Source organism: Megalobrama amblycephala, linkage group LG4 (genome assembly GCF_018812025.1).
Source record: "Megalobrama amblycephala isolate DHTTF-2021 linkage group LG4, ASM1881202v1, whole genome shotgun sequence".
Lineage (NCBI taxonomy): Eukaryota > Metazoa > Chordata > Actinopteri > Cypriniformes > Xenocyprididae > Megalobrama > Megalobrama amblycephala.
Window position 1 is genome coordinate 22,604,142 of NC_063047.1, and position 22,062 is coordinate 22,626,203.

Here is a 22,062-nt window from a genome sequence, read left to right on the forward strand (position 1 = left end):
TTGGCTACAGATACACGTAAAATGATCACTCAGATTAGAAGCAATAGTATATTTTATTATATTGCTTCTAACCTGCTATTACCAAACTGGTTCCATGTGTGCATTACACCAATGTACATATTTTGTTACAGCAAATCAAAGTTCTTAACCCTCTGGAGTCTGAGGCTGATTTGGGCCCTGGAGAAGTTTTGACATGCCCTGGCATTTGTGCTTTTTTCAGTTGTTCATAAACATATAAATGACAAAAGTGTCATTACACTGTATTCAGCACAAACTAGGCTACCATAATATGTGAGGAACATGTATGTACATGTTTGTATTTTTGAAGGAATAATGTTTATGCGTGGTTATTGAAAAAACAAAAACTTAAGTCACTGAAATAAGGCCAAAAAAAAGTATATTAAAAAGTATAGTAAATCTATGTTCACAAGACTTTTAGGTATTGGAGGTTGTAGACTAGAGTTTTTGCTTCAGAATTATGTAAAAATTATGCTGCCTACTCCTTCATATAAAACAATATATTGATTTAGTTTTTGTAAGACACTTTTTGTCAAGAAACACAGTATGCGTGGGGGCGTGAATCTGCATGAATAATGGGCCATTTACACCTGAGAAGACAAAGGAATCACATAGTAATGATCTGAAATGACTTGCATATTAATGAGGCCTATCAGTCAGGTAGGCTGTGAAAAAAACCCTCTGTAATGTCTCAGCTCATCATAAACAGCAATACTGTGAAATATTATTACAATTTAAAATAATGGTATTCTATTATATTCTTTAAAATATAATGTATTTCTGTGGTGCAAAGTGTCTGAACAATTATGTTACCTCTATGGCATTTCATATAGGCTTTTAGCTTAAAAGCATGCACATTTGGAGAAATATTGATGGATTCTTATATATTTATGTCAATTTTCTATACTGAGAAATAATATTTATTGTCATCACTATGAGTGCTGGATACTGTGTTTTTAATTCATACTTGCAGCCGGAGGGCGCTCTTTACACCTTTAGTCCACAAATTCATAATATAAAGAAGAAAAGGAACTAGGAACTAATGGCATGTCTTCTAGAGATCGCTAACCATTGCTTTAACATCCAAATAAACACTTTTCAAGACAATAAATACACGATTGAGACGATGAATGCATGTATGGCCTCTGAATTTGCGTCTGAATAGTGCTGGCTCTGTGGGCGTGGCCGCATTAGCGGATAATGAGCTGAATCACAGACTTCTGACATGGCTCTCTTTTCATACAGATTACATAAACACAGAATGTTAATTTTCTGAGAACTATCAGATTGGACTTCGTTCAGAGGGAGAGGAGAGATCACGCATCATGTTAGTTTTCTTTATTTTACAAAAAGCACAACATTGTGTTTTTACTCTGAGTGTACACAAATAAAAGAAGATATTCTATAGTTTCAATTGATATATTACTTATGTCTCTATGACAAGAAATGACGGAGTATTTTAAGTCTGTTTTGTTGCAATGTGAAAAAAAACCTGCAAAACGCGTTGGCGCGTTTTCAGACCTCAGGGAGTTAATTACGAAGGCTATATTCAATATAAACTGGTAGTATTATTTTTCTTCAAAACCATCTAAAAAATTTAATGCTTGTAGAAATAAAATATAATGCTTTTTAATGCCATTTAAGGCCTTAATTTTCACTGTATGTTAAAGCGATCTCTAGAAGCCTCTGTTAGTTCCTGGAATGTCACATGGCCTGGCTCGCTGCTCAGAGTGGTTTGCGTCTGTAACTCAGTATAGCTTTGTTTTGAATCTCTTACTTTTATTAATTTTTGCTTATATTATTATTACCTTATATACAATATTGCCTACCACATTAATCTGACATTCCTAGCTTGTAACCTTTGAATCTAAATTGCTGCTACAAAGCGATTGCATCTCGCTAGCTTGTTAACTTGTCATCAGTCTCTCGCACACTCCTTTTTCAAAGCGTTCATCAAACAGCTGTGGTAACTCGGATCAGTCTACAAACATGTTGAGTCATGCCTCTCCTAGCATTGTTACCTGTTCCATTTGCCACATGTTCTGCATAGCTCTCTCTGTCAGCGACGAGGGATTTTTATGTCATAAATATAGGGAAATAGTCAGGCTGACAGAGAGAATCTCAGAATTAGAGACACTCATCCAAACTTTAATCGAGTATAATAAGAATGCAAGGGCTTCAGATACTGTTTTGGATGCGACTAGCTTAGTGAACTCTGTACATTGTTCGGTTCCGGCTGTAGAGCCCGCGCAGCAGGGCACTTAGGTAACGGTGAGGCGGCCTAGCCGCAGAAAACACCACTCTTCCGTTCCAATAAGAACATCAAACAGGTTCTCCCCACTCAGTGACGCACCCACTGAGAATCCTGTTGAAAATGCCCTAGTTATTGGCGATTCTATTACACGGAATGTGAAAATAGAGACACCAGCCACCATAGTCACGTTTGCCGGGAGCCAGAGCACCTGACATCAAAGCAAATTCAAAAGTGCTGGCTAATACTAATCGTAAATACTTATTAATAATTCACGTCGGCACTAATGATGTTCGACTTCGCCAGTCGGAGATCACTAAAATTAACATCAATGTCAGGAGAAGTAATTTGCTCTGGTCCCCTTCCTGTTCGACGGAGTGATGAGTTAGCAGATTATCACCACTCAATGGCTGGCTGTCTAAGTGGTGTCCGCAGAATAATATAGGTTTCATAGACAATTTAAAAAGTTTTTGGGGCAGACCTGACCTGTTGAAAAGAGATATTCATCCCTCTCAGGATGGTGCTGCTCTTCTCTCTAGTAATATGGCACATAGTCTTAGAACTGAAACATGACAAACTGGGGACCAAGTCAGGAAGCAGACAGACTGGCTAAACCGACCGTCTGCTAGCTGCCTCACGTTACAGAAGTCAGATAATTCCCAACACACAGAAACTCTTACACCTAGATATTATCACATAGAGACTGTGTCTGTACCCCGAATTAGTAAAATCCAAAAATTTCCAAACCCATTTAATGGTAAAAATTTAATTGTTCAACAAATGTAGATATAATAATGATAAACAAATGATAAAGCTTGGGTTATTAAATATTAGAGCCCTTTTTTCAAAATCACTTATTGTAAATGATATTATGACAGACAATAATCTAGATGTGCTGTGCTTGACAGAAACTTGGCTAAAACCGGACGATTACTTTACTTTAAATGAGTCTAGCCCTCAAGGTTATGATTATCGACACAATCCACGTCAGAAAGGCAAAGGGGGAGGTGTTGCTGTAATTTATAGTAATATTTACAGTATTAGTCAAAAGTCTTTCAAATATAATTCCTTCGAAGTGATGGTACTTTACGTAACATTATGTAAGTTGACATTTGTGCTGGCTACTGTATCCAGGCCACCAGGACACCATACAGACTTTAGTCCTTGTTGTTGTTGATTTTAATATCCATGTAGATAATAAAAAAGACTCATTGGGATTAGCATTTACAGACATTCTAAACTCTATTGGTAATAGACAACACGTGTAAGGTCCCACTCATTGTCGTAATCATACTTTAGATCTAATATTGTCATATGGAATCGATATTGATGCTGTTGAAATTCTGCAGCAGAGTGACGACATCTCAGATCATTATCTAGTCTTGTGTATACTACATTTAGTCAAGGCAGCTAAACTGCCTCCCTGCCAAAAATATGGTAGAACCATCACTTCTACCACTAAAGATCGCTTTATAAATAATCTTCCTGATCAGTTTCATCGCCTTAGCATACCAGACAGCTTAGAAGACCTCGATGTTGCAACCAAAACTATTGCCTGTGTCTTTTCCAGCACATTAGACTCAGTTGCTCCTTTGCGTTTAAAAAAAGATTAAGGAAATGAATCCAACGGCATGGTACAATGAGCACACTCGGGCCCTAAAGGTAGCAGCCAGAAAAATGGAGCGCAGCTGGAAGAAAACAAAACTAGAAGTATTTCGCATTTCGTGGAGGGAGAGAGTGATTGAGTACAGAAAGGCCTTTTAGAAGAGAATAAGCACAACCCTAAGTATTTATTTGATACAGTGGCTAAATTAACAAGAAATAAAGCTTCAACTTCTGATGTTTCCAAAGAGCACAGCAGTAATGACTTTATGAACTTCTTTACTTGCAAGATTGATAATATTAAAGAAAACATTATAACCATGCAACCGTCTACTACAGTATCGCATCAGACAGTGCATTGTAGTGTCCCTGAGGAAAAATTCAATTCATTTACTGCTTTAGGAGAGGAAGAATTGTCTAAACTTGTTAAAAAATAAAAATCAACAACATATATGTTAGACCCTATACCGACTAAACTATTGAAAGAGATGCTTCCAGAAGTCATAGATCCTCTTCTTAATATCGTCAATTCATCTTCATCACTAGGATATATACCAAAAACTTTTAAGCTGGCTATTATTAAACCTCTTATTAAAAAACCACAACTTGATCCTAGAGAAGTAGTCAATTACAAGCCGATCTCAGATCTCACTTTTCTGTCAAAAATACTTGAAAAGGCAGTATCATCACAACTATGTTCCTTTTTAGAAAGAAATAGTATCTGTGAGGATTTCCAGTCAGGATTTAGACCGTACCATAGTACTGAGACTGCTCTCATTAGAGTTACTAATGATTTGCTCTTATCATCAGATTGTGGTTGTATCTCTCTATTAATGTTACTGGATCTTAGTGCTGCATTTGACACTATTGATCACAATATTCTTTTAAATAGTGTAGCGATTCGTACAGCTATTAATCAATTTATGGGTGGAATATGAATATAATAATTCATAAAGCTTTATGAATAATTATTATGCACATACCAACCCAAGGGGGAATTAACCATATATGGTGAATTAATTATAACAAATTATAATTAATTCTATATATGATTAGTTCTGGTTTAATAATTATTTAGAGAAACTGTTCGTTTGTCCAGCAAACTAAGCTCCTCATAGAATATTATCAAAGGAAGGTTTTTCTCTGGCCACGAGAAGGACCTCCTATTCTAGCATCCAAACGTAAAGCAAGGATATAGGATCGAAACGTTAAAGTGAACGGGTTTTTGTTGAAATGAGCAAAAAGAACAATCGAGCATGTATAATGCGTTTAATATATGCAAACTACGACTACAAAGGTTATACGGCTATACATTAAGATATACACATATATACAAGAAGTAGCAAAACCTAACAGTCCTTGAAAGCCAGCACAGAAATCAGTTTCATTATCTAAGATTCAGAAACGGTACTTGCGTCAGTTTGCTTGCGGGGTTTCAGGTCAGTGCTCCTGCAGTTCATTGGCTTCTTCCGTTTCCGCGGGAGGGTTTGAACCGAGGACGTGAAAGTTAGTCTCGCCGGAGAGATGGTGGTCCCGTGATGAGCGCGATGGAAGCGCGTCGCCGTGACGTCCGAGATAGACGTGCGTGAGTGGGCGATGGATGATTCAGGGCCGTCGGGAGAACACACAGGAGAATCCTGGTGTTCCTCTTTTATGACAGATAAGCCGACACACCTCCTTGAGGTGGAATAGCCAATGACATTGATGCAAAGTTGTATTTGTCAGCTATGTGACATATCTCAGTGAATGAGCAGTAGCCAGAGCTTTAAAACGAGATCAAACTCGATAGATCAGGAAGGCATATAAAAGAAGTTATGGTTTACAGACAAAACTCCATCATTACAACTAAAACTAACTCAACTACAGTTATTTAAACTAAGTCTAAACATTAGGAAACATGCATACACTTGAGATACGTGATGGGTACATACATGGATGTGACTTGGCATAGTTATATTTTACATATACAGTCAATAATGTATGTTTGTGTGTGTGTGTGTGTGTGTGTGTGTGTGTGTGTGTGTGTGTGTGTGTGTGTGTGTGTGTGTGTGTGTGTGGGAATGTGATCTGGTCAGTCCCTGGGCTCACACCAGGGTGTCGATCCTTTGAAGTCTCCAGAGCTGGAGAGAGGGCATCGCTGTTTAATTTCGGCCAGGCCACAAAGTTGTCAAATCTGCTTGTCTTCTGCAGATCGGTCGGAGCCGAGATGAGATTTTACAACACAGTCCAGCATGCTAAAAGCGTTCTGAACATTCCAAAGTTTATTGATTATCCTGATACGTGTGCATATGCTACAGACCCCCCTTCGGCCAACGAAGTTCCTGTGCGGACTTCGTTGGACGGTAACCAAGTTCGATGGCACATGGATCCGGATGGTCACGTAGCAGGTGGTTCCTACTGGTCCTTGAGGAAGGGCAGATAGGCACTTGTCCATGGACTCTTGCATCCCTTTGATCCCTTTGGATAGGATGAAGGCCAGGCCCAGGGCGAGTGCGTACTTGATTGCCATGGAGAGGCAAAGGACTGTGTTGGCAGCAGTCCAAGCTTGGGCTCTAGGTGAGCTGGTCAGGATAGGCAGTCGGGAGAGTGCTTGGAGGGCTGCATCAATGGGAGTATTGTCACTGGGACCCCCCTTTGTCAATCCTCAGTTCCAGTCCTGGATCTAAGGTGTGATGGTGATTCCTAGAGGAGGATGGGATTTCCAGTTTTGACTGGTACTCTTCACTTGAGAGATAGTACACTACCAGATGGTTGAGGTGAAGGATGGAACCCAGGGGTACCTGGATCCACTTACTTGGATTGGACAGGCTGACACGAGTGGCGGTGTTGTGCTGATTGTAGGTTAGGGTGGCAGCATGAGTGGGGGTGTGGACGAGCAGTCAATCACCCACAATCTCGGCTTGTGTTCCGATGACTGGGGTGCGAGGCTTGGCCTCGACAGGGCAGCACGTGTCGCTGATCATGGGCTGCAACCGGTAAATTCCTTCAGTGTGGCTTAGAGCCGAGGTGGTGAGTGTCTTTGGTCAAAATACACCTGCTCAAATGGGGAGCCAGGTACAGCTGTGGGTTGCTGTAGTGGTAGACTACCACATCTGAGGTATGTATCTTGGTGTGAGTGTTACTTTGCCACCATCTGACATTGACCTTGTACTTGGGTCTGGAGATGTTATCTTGTTCACCGCTGGGTAGATTGAGAAGGACGGCCACCTCATTCTGCTCGGGGTTGGTGCGCAGTAGGATGGCAACACCCAGAGAGTCAGCGAGGTGGGCTGGAACAGTCTTGGTGGGTCTGCCAGTAGCAAAGTCCAGCACAGTTTGTACAGGGTACTGAGGAATCCTATTCATAGCCACGCTCTCCATAGAGAAGCTAACTTCTCGCAGAAGGTCTGTTATCAGAGCTATAACAAGCTGATTTTGGGCAAAGTCATTCTGAAGGACTGTAAACAGTTGCTTCATTGAGTTCGCCGTTTGGATCAGCAGGAAACTGAGTACAGAGAACCACCACAATACCTTTCAGAGATTTGCAGGTGGTTTGCAGGGTTGCCGTGCCGTCAGTAGTTCCGTGGGGAACACCTGAGTTGACCCCTGTATGGTGTCTGTGATGGCCATGAGCATCAGAGGAAGTTCTACAGTCCAGTCTTTCTGGTTGACTGACCGTGGAAACGTGACTCCTCTGTGTTGCAGTGGAGCTCTGAGATTTGGGTTTGCAGTTTGGACTTGACAGCAAACCTGACATTCTCTGACATACTCTGCCACATCTTGCTGCATGCTGGGCCAGTGCGCCACTTGTTTTAATGTCTCGTCCATGGTTCTGGTACCATGGTGTTTGGCACATGGTGTGTCGTGGGTGTATATCAGTTCACCCCCCTTTTGGCCCTGTGGCAATACAAGCTTTGGCGCTGTGAGGACATCAGGGACATACTGTAGAAAGTTCACTCCCACACGCAGCATGTGGTCGGTCTCATGCAGTCGTTTGTGGCTAGGGGCCGCCGTGGGACCAGATGCCGTGAACGGGAGGTTGGAGGGGTATGAGTGGTGGTACAAAACATTTCGAATGGAAGTGTTGGAAAGTTTGGTTGTCAGTGGCAGTGGCAGTAAGGCGGGAAATGTTGCAGGAACAGTCCGCTGGCTGCGGGTTGTTGTTGCCACACTAAGGGTGGGTGAATGGGGTGGGTGTGACCATAGATTGTTATGCAGCGTGCCGGTCTTGGCAAGGGCATTAGTTTGGTAGTTTGCGCCTTTGCCACGCCCTGGTTGCTTTGAACGTCTTTTCACCTTTTCCCAGTAAACAAACGTGTTGTGTGTTTGGGTGTTGTCATCACGTGTTTGGAACATGTGTTGATGTTTCACCGGCATGTTGTGTTCAGTTTTGAAACCAGTCTGTTTCCAGCTCAGAAGATGGCATGTGAAACCACGTCTGGCATAGTGTGAGTCTGTGCACATGAGTTCTCTGATGTTATGGGCTGAGGAGACGTGAAGGGTTTTGAGGGTAGCTGCTACGTCAACATACCGACGCGACTGGGGACCACACCTGATGTTCTGTGGTTGGCAGGGTTGGTTGCTTAACCATTGTACCCCTGCACTTGCCTGTAGGATGCCCTCATGGATGTAGAAATGTCTCTCGACGTAGGCCGTGGGCATTCCTTGGCACGCATTCTCTTTGAGGTACCTGTTACAGGTTGGTTGCTGTTGTTGGGGTACCTTTATCTCAAGTGTCAACGCTGGTGTGCTGTTATAGCAGTTTTGGCAGGCAGCTGAATCTCTGCCCTTTGCAGACTTGTGATATCTGGCATGTCGTGACAGTAGCATTCGCTGGTTCAACTTCCTGAAGTCGACGGTGGGTCGCCACATGCTGTCTGGTTTGACAATGGGCCAGATGGGGACTGAATAGGTGCATGGGCAGATAACACCTTTTTCTTCCATTGAACGAACAATCTCCTGCGCTGGTTCATGTGAGGCGATGTGACTTTTGTATTGCCTGACGAAGGTGGGAGGAGCATTTGGGTGTGTTGCACTATGCACCGTGTGAAGTTTAGTGAGACCACAGTCTAAAAAGTCTTTAGCAAATGTCACTTTGAATTTGTTCAAGACCTGTCTGAGTTTTTGACAGTCTGCATCATTCTTTAGAGCATTTGCATCTTTCTGAATCTGTTGGCCTTCAGACTCAAACCTTGGGAATGGCTCCTCCGTGGTGGTGTCAGCTGTCAGATTGGCCATCAGAGGTGCAGCACTTTCCTGAGTTTCACAGGCAGCCTGGTTAGTGACTGTGGGTGCTGCAAGGTGTTGGTCCTCCATCAGCTCCGTTCTGCGCACCTGTTCTGTGGGTACCAGTTTGATGGAAGTGATGGAGATGGTCTTGAAGGATGCCGTGAAACTTGTGTTGTCTTAAGCTTCCTTCTGGGACCATGGCAGCTGGTATTAAGTTAATGACTGTTAACCTGAGTTCAAAGTCACGGGAGCCGTGGTCCATTATCCATTCTAGATGGTAGGCTTTGGGAATGCTGATGTCTGTGACCATGCATTCGTTGAGCCAACTGTGAACTACACAGGGTGACACTTCAGTTAGGGGTGTGGCTTTTAGAGTGAGTCCAAGTTCCACGCCTTCAGGTGAAAGTGTGAAGGAGCCCAGCGTGTGGTTTAGGGTTTGACTACCTTGTATGTGGAGCCAAACCACACCCCCTTTGGTGTAAGGTGGTATTACAGTTTCCTGTGTGTGGAGCCAAACAGCACCCCCTTTGGTGTAAGGTGGTAATACAGTTTCCTGTATGTAGATCAGGAAGCAGACCTCTTGGACAGTCTGGGCTGACAGGAAGTTGGCAGTGTTGACAGGAGCAACAGGGAGCTGTACAGTCATTGGGGCCCACACCAACTCATTAGCAGGGTCCATATGAACTTTAGTGTGCATCAGGAGGTCTGGAAGGACCAGGAAGTGATGGGTTAAGCGGCGGTTGTTCCATTTGAAGTTCAAAACGCAGATGTCCTTGACAGTCGTCATGGTTGGCAGACGAAAGTCTAGTGGGAAGTTTGCTTTTTGACACATGGGAGGTCAGGTGTTCCTTCAATGAGAGCACTGTGCAGCGTGTGGCTGAAGTTGTCTGCCCACAGTGTGAGAATAATGTCAGTTACATCATTCAGCTGTGAGTCTGTCATGATCTTGGAGCAGAAGGAGTTAAAGTCTATGGTCAGTTGAAGTGCGCCGGGTAGCGAACTTGAACTGTGCTCTGAGACAGGGTTCCCGCGGTTAGCTGGGAGATTTCCCGCGACCTCTGTGACCTGACCGTCTGGCTCAGGTGGTCTGGGTGACTGGAAAGGCAGAAGTTCACACACTTGAGTCCAGATTTTCAGCGGTCTGGAGTTCAATAAGGACTCAAAGGAGTCTAGCAGGTCTTTGCGGATGAAACAGGGAAACGTGTCCATTTGTGCTACACACACAGGAGATACCAAGCTCACTGGACCAATTGTGTGGTGCATGGGAGCTATGTGTTCAAGGTGGACCTCATTTTGACTGTGTGGCTGCACATTCAGCTCACATCTTTGTGACTTGAGAGTCTGATTTTGTCTTTCAGCTTCATTTCTCAGTCTTTCAAAAAGGTATGGGCAGGTTTCTGGGTAGTGATCAGAGACTGGATAACTGGTTGGATTTTCTACAGTATTTTTAGACGCAGTTCTCTGCTTGGCTTGAGCTTCGTCAACCAAGTCTCACAGCTGCTAAATAGACATGCTCCGTGAGCGGGCCAAGGCTGCCAGATGATCACTCACTGCAGGGTGCAGCTCTCGGAGAAACAGAGTTTTGAAGATGAAATCTTCCTCCATTGCTGGCTGATTACGTGCTCTGAAATAGGCCATTTGCAGTCGGTTGCAGTAAGCTTGTGGGTTTTTCAGTCTGCCCCGTTTGAGGTTCATGGCAGCAGGGAACCCTTGATCTGATGCAGGGTCAGAAAGCTTTTGGGTAAAAGCCTGTCGCAGTTGCTGGCAGTTGGATTTGACAGCTGCTGGCAAAGGTTGTTGGCTGCTGGACGTTTTGGGCAGTGGGCTTTTAACCCCATTTGGAATTAGGGCTTCTTGACTGGTTAGGGGAAACTCTGTGATGTGTGTTTCCCCTCCCAGGCCACTTTTCAGTTCTCTGTAACCAGTTTCAAATTCATTCACATAGTCTCTTTGTTGTTTCGGAGCCATAACTCCTTTCTGGGCCTGTTTAAGATGATTTTCACAGGCCATGGCTTTAGTGTGTCTGTCTTTCAGCTCAGTCTCTGCTTTGGCTAGGAGAGCTTCACTGTGTTGGAGTTTTCCAGTCAGTTCTTCTCTGGATACCTTTTCCAACAGTTCTCTACGCTCCACCTCCAGGTGGAGCTCTGCAAGGGCTTTTTGAAGTCTTTGCAGCTCCTCCTGTAGCTCGTGTTTGGATTCATCCGCTGTCCAACGCTGGTTCTTGGTCTCGACGAGTTGCTGATCGTGGTGATGTTGAGTCTGGGCCTGATTCCTCCAGGCATCCTCCGCCTGGAGCTTGAGGTTGTGGGCGATGGCTCGGATGACTTTCGCCCATTCTTTGTAGCTCAGCGTCGGATCGTGGGACATCAGTCGATTCAGGTTGTCGTCCAGCTGCTCGTTGCTTAGGTGCTGGGGATCCACAGGGGCGTTGGGCAGGAACGTGCTGGTCAGGGCGCCCAACCAGGTCTCGAGTCGGTCCCAGTGGTTGCCGGGGCTGGCTGGTCTGAACACGTTGGCTTGCTGTTGGCGAGAGAAAGACAGCACAAACAGAACCAATGCAAGCACGCGCAGAACTAACGACTTATAATAATGCATGATTATATAATTCTTGTTTTTGATTCCAGTTAACTGATGAGACAGTTAGAGGAATGTAGGCTAGACACTTAACTGTCTATAGCCAAGAACGACCACGTGGGTCAATTTATGTGGGTGAGTGCCGGATTTAAATAAAGATTTTGACAGGCGGTAGTTCTAAGAGTCCTTTGATGACTCTCGCTGCTCGGTCGTCTATCTATTATTCATTTTTGCGTGATGGCTCTCCCAGGCTCTGCCTTTACATGAACTGAAAGAAACAAACACAGTAGAAAAGCAAAACAGAACAGAACAGGATTGATGCAGTTAAATGAAATAGAACGGTAAACAAATAGAAAGGGATAAAAACAGAATAGCAATAAAATAAAACAGAAGGGCTAGAGGGGAGAAGTGAAACTTAAGCTTCCTATCACAGCGGGGTTTATGACGAGGCCAGGCGAGTGCACTGTTGCATCATAAAACCTAGAGGGATGGTATGGCTTAAGAGTATAAGGGTTGGCCCGCACCTGAATAATTGAAGAATATGTAATATTCTGTGGCTTTCAATTAGGTGAAGTGACTGTATGTCACTAATTTAGGCCTAGGTGAATCGTGGGTGCTCAGATAAGAACTCAATGGCAGGCAACCTTTCCTAGACGTTCAAACACTCGACTGCGGTGTCCGTGGCAACCTGTCCCCTTTGTACCACGGTGAAACCTCTCAAACAGGGAACATCAGCACAATTGCGCACTTCGGCAAGGTATTTGCGCCAACGGCCAGATTGACCGGTCAAAATTGAGTTTTTCCTGAACTCAGAGTCTGTCCCCTTTACGGGCAGTTACTCCAAATGGGCGGTTCTGTCGTGCAGAAGCCTGAGCAGGGAAATTAAACAAAATTGCCTTTGTCAAACTGGACTCGTTGCCTCCCTGTACCTGACACACAACTCGCTGACGTCCTTGCATGTTGCCCGTGATACGAGGTCAGAATGTCCCCGATTCACACACAGTCAGTGCGAGACCCGCCAGGCCAGGCGGCTCCACTCACTGGAACTCACTGGGGCAACCGTCAACTCACCACCGGGCGGTGAAGGGCCTTATCTGCAAATACACAAGTGGTCACACAAACACAGCTTAATTGTAAATTTAAATCTCAATTTAAATCTTGTTTAAACCAAATTTAAATAATTAAGTGTGTAGGACAAAAGAAAATGAGCGTAAAATGACAGTCAGAATGAACTAGCTAAACTAGAATGGAAATGAGCAGAAGGGGTAAAGAAAAAACAGAATACTTCAGATGCACTTGATTCAAACAGAATGGGAAAAGGGAGAAAAGGAAGACAGTCCAGAGGCACTTGATTCAAATTCGAATTAAACTCCGTTCAACTGAATTTAAATAAGTGCATAGAATAACAGGATGGGAAAAGAAAGGAGAAAGCCTTCCCTATTTGTGGGTTTCCCTGAAGGGAATTGCTTCTGGATGAGCAAAATGCCAACTGATTGACACTACTTAATTTTAAATTTCAATTAAATGTTATTTAATTGAATTTAAAATAAGTGTATGAAATAAGGGAGGCTTGGGTGTGCGTGAATGTTATTGCCAGCCAATAACAAACAGGACACAGGACTAAGAGTGAATAAAATAAAACATTAAGTAATAAAAGGGAATGAATTTCCAAAGTAAAAATAAAAATAAGAAAATAACTCGAGAGAAAGAGAGAGAAAAGACAAAAGGGAATAAATGAAATAAAATGAAGTAGAATAAAATAAAATAAAATAAAATAAAATAAAATAAAATAGAATAGAGTAAATCTGTGAACACAGGAAAAGAATACAAGGAAAAGAGAATTGACTTATCTGGTAGTGTCCACCAGGGGGAGCACTCTCAGAAGGTGAATTCTCTTGTTGGAAGGGAAACTTAATTTAAATTAAATTTAAATCAGTAAACCACGTTCCAAAAACGATTGGAAAGCATAACCATCAAAAGCAAATTACTTTTACAACTCCACGCAGTTTAGAGCAGCAAAGATAATTTGGAGATTCAGTTCAAAGTATGGAGAGCAGCTTTAACTCAGAACGTCCACATGGTGGCGTCAATGAGTCCACACAACCAATAAGTAGGGAGGAGTGCCACACCTGAACAGACTGCCCTCTGGCGTCTGGTCAGAGTTACTGCATCCACCTTCTTTAATTCGTGATATTCTAACCCTTTACGGCTGTTTTAACTGCACGATCACGATTACAACTATAGAACCTCAGCGGATTCTTTGGTGCCAGTTTACTGGACACAATATGTACCGTTTTACTCACGGGTACACAACTTTGGGAATCAGTCCCTTTTGTGCAAACTTTAGTGCACACGACACGAATATGTAACTTTGCGGGATTGCTTCGCCGCTGTTACAGTTCACGCTGGATCAGGGCGTAAATGGCTCCAAATTCTTACACATCAATCGTTAAATCAGATGCTTTTCTGATTAGATCTGTAACGGGGATCGTGATTGGTTAGCTAAGCCGATGACGTTCCCCAGGAGCGCCAGCTATTGTGAATTATTGGACGACACAATTCAGATTTAATAGCGGCAGATAATAAGGCCTTCTGAAAGATAGGTGGGAATCTCGCCACAAATCTCCCTTCAAAACGCTGAATACGATTCAATTCGTTTATTCAAGCGGAAATTAATATTCAAACTGTATTGCAAAAGATTGTCGCCCTCTTGAATACGAGTCTGAATATTAATGGACTGCAGTATTATTTCACGTTCAACAATTTACTACCGTGTTTTTTTAGACACAAAGCAGCTTGTTAACGTATCTTCAAAGTGAGGAGGCGTGCGTCTTATCTCACTGAATAAAGCGCGCATACACATTAAAATCACACACAAATTATTCTACATTGCTCGTTTACCAAAAACCAAGTTTAAAACGTTGCCTTTAGATTCTCCACCAAAAATATATATGTAGCAACCCGTACAGTTATTAATCAATTTATGGGTGGAATATGAATATAATAATTCATAAAGCTTTATGAATAATTATTATGCACATATCGACCCAAGGGGGAATTAACCATATATGGTGAATTAATTATAACGAATTATAATTAATTCTATATATGATTAGTTCTGGTTTAATAATTATTTAGAGAAACTGTTTGTCCAGCAAACTAAGCTCCTCATAGAATATTATCAAAGGAAGGTTTTTCTCTGGCCACGAGAAGGACCTCCTATTCTAGCATCCAAACGTAAAGCAAGGATATAGGATCGAAACGTTAAAGTGACCGGGTTTTTGTTGAAATGAGCAAAAAGAACAATCGAGCATGAATAATGTTTAATATATGTAAACTATGACTACAGAGGTTATACAGCTATACATTAAGATATACACATATATACAAGAGTAAAGGTAGGAAAGGAAAGAGAGAAGGCAAGTAGCAAAACCTAACAGTCATTGAAAGCCAGCACAGAAATCCGTTTCATTATCTAAGATTTAGAAACGGTACTTGCGTCAGTTTGCTGGCGGGGTTTCAGGTCAGTGCTGCTGCAGTTCATTGGCTTCTTCCGTTTCCTCAGGAGGGTTTGAACTGAGGACGTGAAAGTTAGTTTCGCCGGAGAGATGGTGGTCCTGTGATGAGCGCGATGGAAGCGCGTCGCCGTGACGTCCGGGAGAGACGTGCGTGAGTGGGCGATGGATGATTCAGGGCCATCGGGAGAACACACAGGAGAATCCTGGTGTTCCTCTTTTATGACAGATAAGCCGACACATCTCCTTGAGGTGGAATAGCCAATGACATTGATGCAAAGTTGGCGGGCAAGCTCTTTCTTTGTCTTGTCTCCTAGCTGAATTTATGACTATCAGATCAGATTTCGAGATGGAGTACTTTCTTCACAGTATCATTAAAGGTCCCGTTCTTCGTGATCCCATGTTTCAAACTTTAGTTAGTGTGTAATGTTGTTGTTAGAGTATAAATAAAATCTGTAAAATTTTAAAGCTCAAAGTTCAATGCCAAGCGAGATATTTTATTTAACAGAAGTCGCCTACATTGAACGGCCAGTTTGGACTACATCCCTCTACTTCCTTCTTTAATGACGTCACTAAAACTGTTTTTTGACTAACCTCCGCCCACATAATACACAAGAGTTGCATTTGTAGAGTGTGTTGGTTGCCATGTCGTCGAAACGCTGTTATTTTCATCCCGCAGTCCAATCACCGGGTCTAATTCCGGCTCAAATTGATAGGGTAAAATTAAAGACATGTTTACAATAACACTGAGCGTGTGCATCTCCACGTTATGGTAAGAGGCGTGACCTTTCCGGGCAAGGTTCGGTAAGCTGCTGTCGAATCACAACACCGGAACCGCTGGCACAATCAGAACTCGTTACGTATTTCTGAAGGAGGGACTTCATAGAACAAGGAAGTCATCAGCCTGTTTTTATGACGTTAGTTTTCACTGTTACGCTGATGATACTCAGCTCTATATTTCTTCGCGCCCTGACGAAACTTACCAATTCACAAAATTAACGGAAAGCATAGCTGATATAAAAAAATTGGATGACCAGTAATTTCCTACTACTAAATTCAGAAAAAAAACAGAGATTCTAATTTTTGGACCAAAAACTTCTTCACTTAATAACCTAGAATACTGTCTAACACTTGATGGCTGCTCTGTTAAGTCTTTGTCGTCATATAGGAACCTGGGTGTGCTCTTTGATACCAATCTTTCATTGGAAGGCCATGTTTCTAGCATCTGTAAAACCGCATTCTTCCATCTTAAAAATATATCTAAACTACGACATATGCTCTCAATGAAAAATGCAGAACAGTTAGTTCATGCGTTCATGACCTCAAGGCTAGATTACTGTAACACTTTACAAGGATTTTAGGCTGCATAAATTACGCTAGTATTAGTCTTTCTGTTTATCTCGAGGTTTACCGTAGTCAACCGGATCCGGGCTGTATCCAGGTGAGACCAAGGACCTGCGCCTTGACACGACCAGAACGCAGCCCCGAACTATCAGCAGAGATTGAGTCAACTAGATCATCCACTGTGAAGGTCTCAACAACATGACAACCAGTGGCGCAGCTCCTCAACAACCGTCCATACCGGCGCGATGAATACGATCCTCAACTGGATGGAACTGAAATAAATACTTTGAATGTTGAGATCCTATTGGACTTATGATAGCAACCTGAGTCGTAACAAAGCAATGTTCGCCAGAGGAGAACTGGCCCCCCGACTAAGCCTGGTATCTCCCAAGGATTTTTCTCCATTTTAACACCTATTTGCCACTTGTTTGCCACCTGTTTGCCACCTGTTTGCCACCTGTTTGCCACCTGTTTGCCACCTGTTTGCCACCTGTTTGCCACCTGTTGGAGTTTGGGTTCCTTGCCGCTGTCGCCTTTGGCTTGCTTAGTTGGGGACACTTGACATTTGATATTCAACAGTGCTTTGATCTGCCTGCATTGACACTATTGTTTAAGAGCTGCTGTGCAGCCAAAATAATGTACTAGTTATCAAATGTAAAGCTGCTTTGACACAATCTACATTGTAAAAAGCGCTATATAAATAAAGGTGACTTGACCTTCTTAGGCATTTGTGGACTAAAGGTGCACAGAGCACCCAACGGCTACAAGTATGAATTGTAAACACAATATCCAGCGCTCACAGTGATGACTAGAAATATTGAATAAATATTACTCCTCTGTATAGAAAATTGACAAACATATGAGAATCCATCAATATTTCATCAAATGCGCATGCTTTTAAGCATATTAAGAAATTACAGTCAATATAAGATTAAGAGTCAAAATGTGAATTACACTGTATTCAGCAAAAACTAGGCTACCATAATATGTGAGCAACATGTATGTACATGTTTGTATTTTTGAAGGAATAATGTTTGTGCGTGGTTATTGAAAAAAAACAAAAAACTTAAGTCACTGAAATATGGCAACAAAATAATTACAAAATAGGTGTTCACAAGACTGAGTATTGGAGGTTGTAGACTAGAATTTTTGCTTCAAGATGATGTAAAAATTATCCTGCCTACTCGTTCATATAAAATAATATATTGATTTAAATTTTGTAAGACACTTTTTGTCAAGAAACAGTATGCATGGAGGCCTGAATCTTCATGAATAATGCTGTGATTCACACCTGAGAAGACAAAGACCCACATAATGACCTGTATAATGACCCGCATAATGAGACCTTTCAGTCAGGTAGGCTATGTGAAAAAACCCTGTGATCATCATCAGAAAACATGATTTTTGTGATCTCATGCATGCACATATTATTTAAATTACAACACCAGTCAAAAGATTGCACGCATCACTATTTTGTTAAAGTGCTCATCATGCTGCATATCAAAAATACAGAAAAAGCAGCAATACTGTGAAATATTACAATTTAAAATAATGGTTTTCTATTTTAATATATTTTAAAATATAATATATTTCTGTGATGCAATGTGTCTGAACATCCATGTTACCTCTATGACATTTCATATAGGCTTTTAGCTTAAAAGCATGCACATTTGGAGAAATATTGATGGATTCTCATATGTTTGTCAATTTTCTATACAGAGGAGTAATATTTATTCAATATTTATTGTCATCACTATGAGCACTGGATACTGCGTTTTCAATTCATACTTGCAGCCGGTGGGCGCTATGTGCATTTAGTCCAAAAATGACTCGTGATGAACAGGCATACCATGTGACATTCCAGGAACTAACAGAGGCTTCCAGAGATCGCTATAACATAATCTAAAAAATTTATCGTTTGTTGATTAAGCAGGTTCATATGTGTGCGTGCATGCTGCTCAACCGTGAACTATGTAAAGCAGACACGAGGAAAAATGAAGCAAGCGCGCTGGAGTTATGTTTGGGACCACTTTACAGCTAGAGTTACACCATCATGACTATAAGTTTGCGAGTGCATTCGCAGCCTTTTGTTTTGTGCAAATGTAAGTTGTAATATTGTGTAGGCCTATCTATATCTGATTTCTCTAATAGAGTGTTAACCAAATGCATCCTATGAGGTCTGAAAACGCGCCGGCGCGTTTTGCAGGTTTTTCACATTGCAGCAAAACAGACTTAAAATACTCCGTCATTTTTTGTCATAGAGACATAAGTAATATATCAATTGAAACTATAGAATATCTTCTTTTATTTTCATACACTCAGAGTAAAAACACAATGTTGTGCTTTTTGTAAAATAAAGAAAACTAACATGATGCGTGATTTCTCCTCTCCCTCTGAACGAAGTCCAATCTGATAGTTCTCAGAAAATGAACTAACTTAGTGAATACTAATCACAGAAAAGTTAAACTTATGTCTAAAAAAACGTTAAGATGTCAGGTTTTAAATCATTTAAGTCAAATCGAAAACAAACCTTCTGTGTTTATGTAATCTGTATGAAAAGAGAGCCATGTCAGAAGTCCGTGATTCAGCTCATTATCTGCTAATGCGGCCACGCCCACGGAGCCAGCGCTATTCAGACGCAAATTCAGAGGCAATACATGCATTCATCGTCTCAATCGTGTATTTATTGTCTTGAAAAGTGTTTATCTGGATGTAAAAGTCATGGTTAGGGAGCTCTAGAAGACATGCAGTTCCTGTTTTCTTTTCTTCTACAGATGAATTTTAGATGAGTTTTTGTTTCTTTAGCGCCCTCCGGCTGCAGTATGAATTGGAAACTCCATTCATGGAATAGCCTCTTCTTCTTTTAGATGAATTTGTGGACTAAAAATGCACAGAGAGCGCCCTCCGACTTCAAGGATGAATTGAAAACACCAGCGCTCATAGTAATGACAATGAATATTAAATAAATATAACTTCTCTGTATAGAAAATTGACAAGCATATGAGAATCCAATATTTCTCCAAATGTGCATGCTTTTAAACTAAAAGCCTATATTCAGACTCTTTGCATCACAGAAATACATTATATTTTAAAGTATAATATAAAACCATTACTTTATATTGTAATAATATTTTTCTGTATGTTTCATATATCATGATGAGCTTGAGACATCACAGAAGGTTTTTTTTCACAGCCTACCTGACTGAAATGCCTCATTAATATGCAAGTCATTTTAGCTCATTACTATCCAATTCTTTTGTCTTCTCAGGTGAGAATGGCCCATTTTTCAGTGGTGATTCACGCCTCCATGCATACTGTGTTTCTTGGCAAAAAGTGTCTTACAAAAACTAAATCAATATATTGTTTTATATGAAGGAGTAGGCAGCATAATTTTTACATAATTTTGAAGCAAAAACTCTAGTCTACAACCTCCAATACCCAAAAGTCTTGTGAACACAGATTTAATATACTTATTTTGGCCTTATTTCAGTGACTTAAGTTTTTTGTTTTTTCAGTAACCACGCATAAACATTATTCCTTCAAAAACACAAACATGTACATACATGTTCCTCACATATTATTGTAGCCTAGTTTGTGCTGAATACAGTGTAATGACACTTTTGTCATTTATATGTTTATGAACAACTGAAAAAAGCACAAATGTCAGAGCATGTCAAAACTTCTCCAGGCCCCAAATCAGCCTCAGACTCCAGAGGGTTAAGAATTAACGCGGTAGTAAATAGGGTTGGGTATCGAGAACCGGTTCCATTTTAGAACCGGTTCCAAATTTAACTATTTAACAAAGCAGTGCCAGGTAGTGAATCCAGACCCAAAGGACTGAACGCTCCATCAGCTGCTGCATTGCACACAGCTAGCCCTAGGGTTCCAATAAACTGTGTATTCTGTGACAGCGCAACCCATAAGTCAGCGCGTTGTCTCGATTATTCAGTAACTGCACACAAAGAGAAATTGAAAAAAATTGGGGATGTTTTGTGTGTCTTGGCACAAGACACATGGCAAAATACTGTAAAGCTAAGTGTGTTACATGTCCACTCTGCAGTCGTCGCCATCATCAGTCTGTGTGTGAACAAAGCGAAGAAAAGCCAGAAATTTCTAGCATGAAGACAGACACTGTGGTTTAATCTGTATCAAGTACAGAAAATATCAAATCAAAAGAACCTAACACAGTGTTGCTGCAGACAGTAAAGGAATGGACTGAGGGTCCAGGAGGGAGAAAGATCGTAAGGAGTTTGATAGATGGAGGTAGTCAACAAAGCTTCGTTCATGAAAGGCTGGTGAGTAGTTTGCAGCTACTAGTACTGAGACAAGAGACACTGAACCTCCACACCTTCGGTTCGCCAAATTCTGTCATGAATTATGTAAAAGCGTAACAATTATATAAAAATTATCAGAATCAGAATCAGAAAGAGCTTTATTGCCAGGTATGTTGTTTACACATACTAGGAATTTGTTTTAGTGACAGAAGCTCCACAGTGCAACAGAGTAACAGCGACAAGACAAGACACATAATAAAAAGAATAAAATAATAATATACAAATTTACAAGATAGACAAAGTGCAAAAAAAGCAAAAGACAATATATATTATAGACAATTGTATGTACAATTATGTGTGCAAATTGAGATATAAATAAGTGTTTTAAGTAAATAATGTGTAATAGTGTTATGTGTTCCGTGTTTGTCAAGTGTTCATGAGATGGATTGCTTGAGGGAAGAAACTGTTCCTGTGTCTGGTCGTTCTGGTGCTCAGGGCTCTGTAGCGTCGACCGGATGGCAACAGTTCAAAGAGGGAGTGTGCTGGATGTGAGGGGTCCAGAGTGATCTTCTTTGCCCTTTTTCTCACTCTGGATAAGTACAGTTCTTGGAGAGTGGGGAGGGCTGTGCCAATGATTCGCTCAGCAGACCGGACTACCCTCTGTAGTCTTCTGAGGTCAGATTTGGTAGCTGAGCTGAACCAGACGGTAATTGAAGTGCAGAGGATGGATTCAATGATGGCAGAGTAAAACTGTTTCAGCAGCTCCTGTGGCAGGTTGAACTTCCTCAGCTAGCGAAGGAAGTACAACCTCTGCTGGGCCTTTTTCACAATGGAAAATATATTGGAAAATGTGGGGAACACACAGCAGAAAGATGAGACCCCACAAGTGTCTTCAGCTGTATGAAGGTACCTGATGATCAAATTCAAAGAGTGATGAAGGAGAAGGGACTGCAGCTCGCAGATTTTCCGCTTGAGGGTGCTGATCCAGAACTTCTAGTGCTCATTGGAGCAGATTTCTACTTGAAAGGTTGTATCTGGGAAGATAGAGAGGTTAACTGATTCCCTTGGTGCTCTGGACAGCGCCTTTGGCTGGATCATTCAAGGTACTGTTTCAAACTCAAGCGAGATGGAAACCACATGTATGCACATTACCGTGGCAGAAGACGATCAGATCTCAAGGCAGTTATACACGTTTTGGGAAACTGAATCTCTCGGCATCGTCTATGGCAAATCACCAAGTGTAGAAGAAGCTGAAGTGCTAGAGACATCCGAACAG

The 22,062-nt window shown here is 41.6% G+C and overlaps 1 protein-coding gene across 5 annotated transcripts in view; it reads right to left on the bottom strand.

The window, feature by feature from the left end:
• Positions 1-22,062, bottom strand: part of psip1a (PC4 and SFRS1 interacting protein 1a) — a 150,930-nt gene that overhangs the window by 113,217 nt on the left and 15,651 nt on the right. Inside the window, exon 2 of one of the 5 annotated variants that reach the window (XM_048188365.1) lies at positions 12,583-12,747. The exons of the other annotated variants lie outside the window; for them this stretch is intronic. The gene's annotated coding sequence lies outside the window, so the exon portion shown is untranslated. The remainder of the gene's footprint in view (positions 1-12,582; positions 12,748-22,062) is intronic. 5 annotated transcript variants of the gene reach the window in all.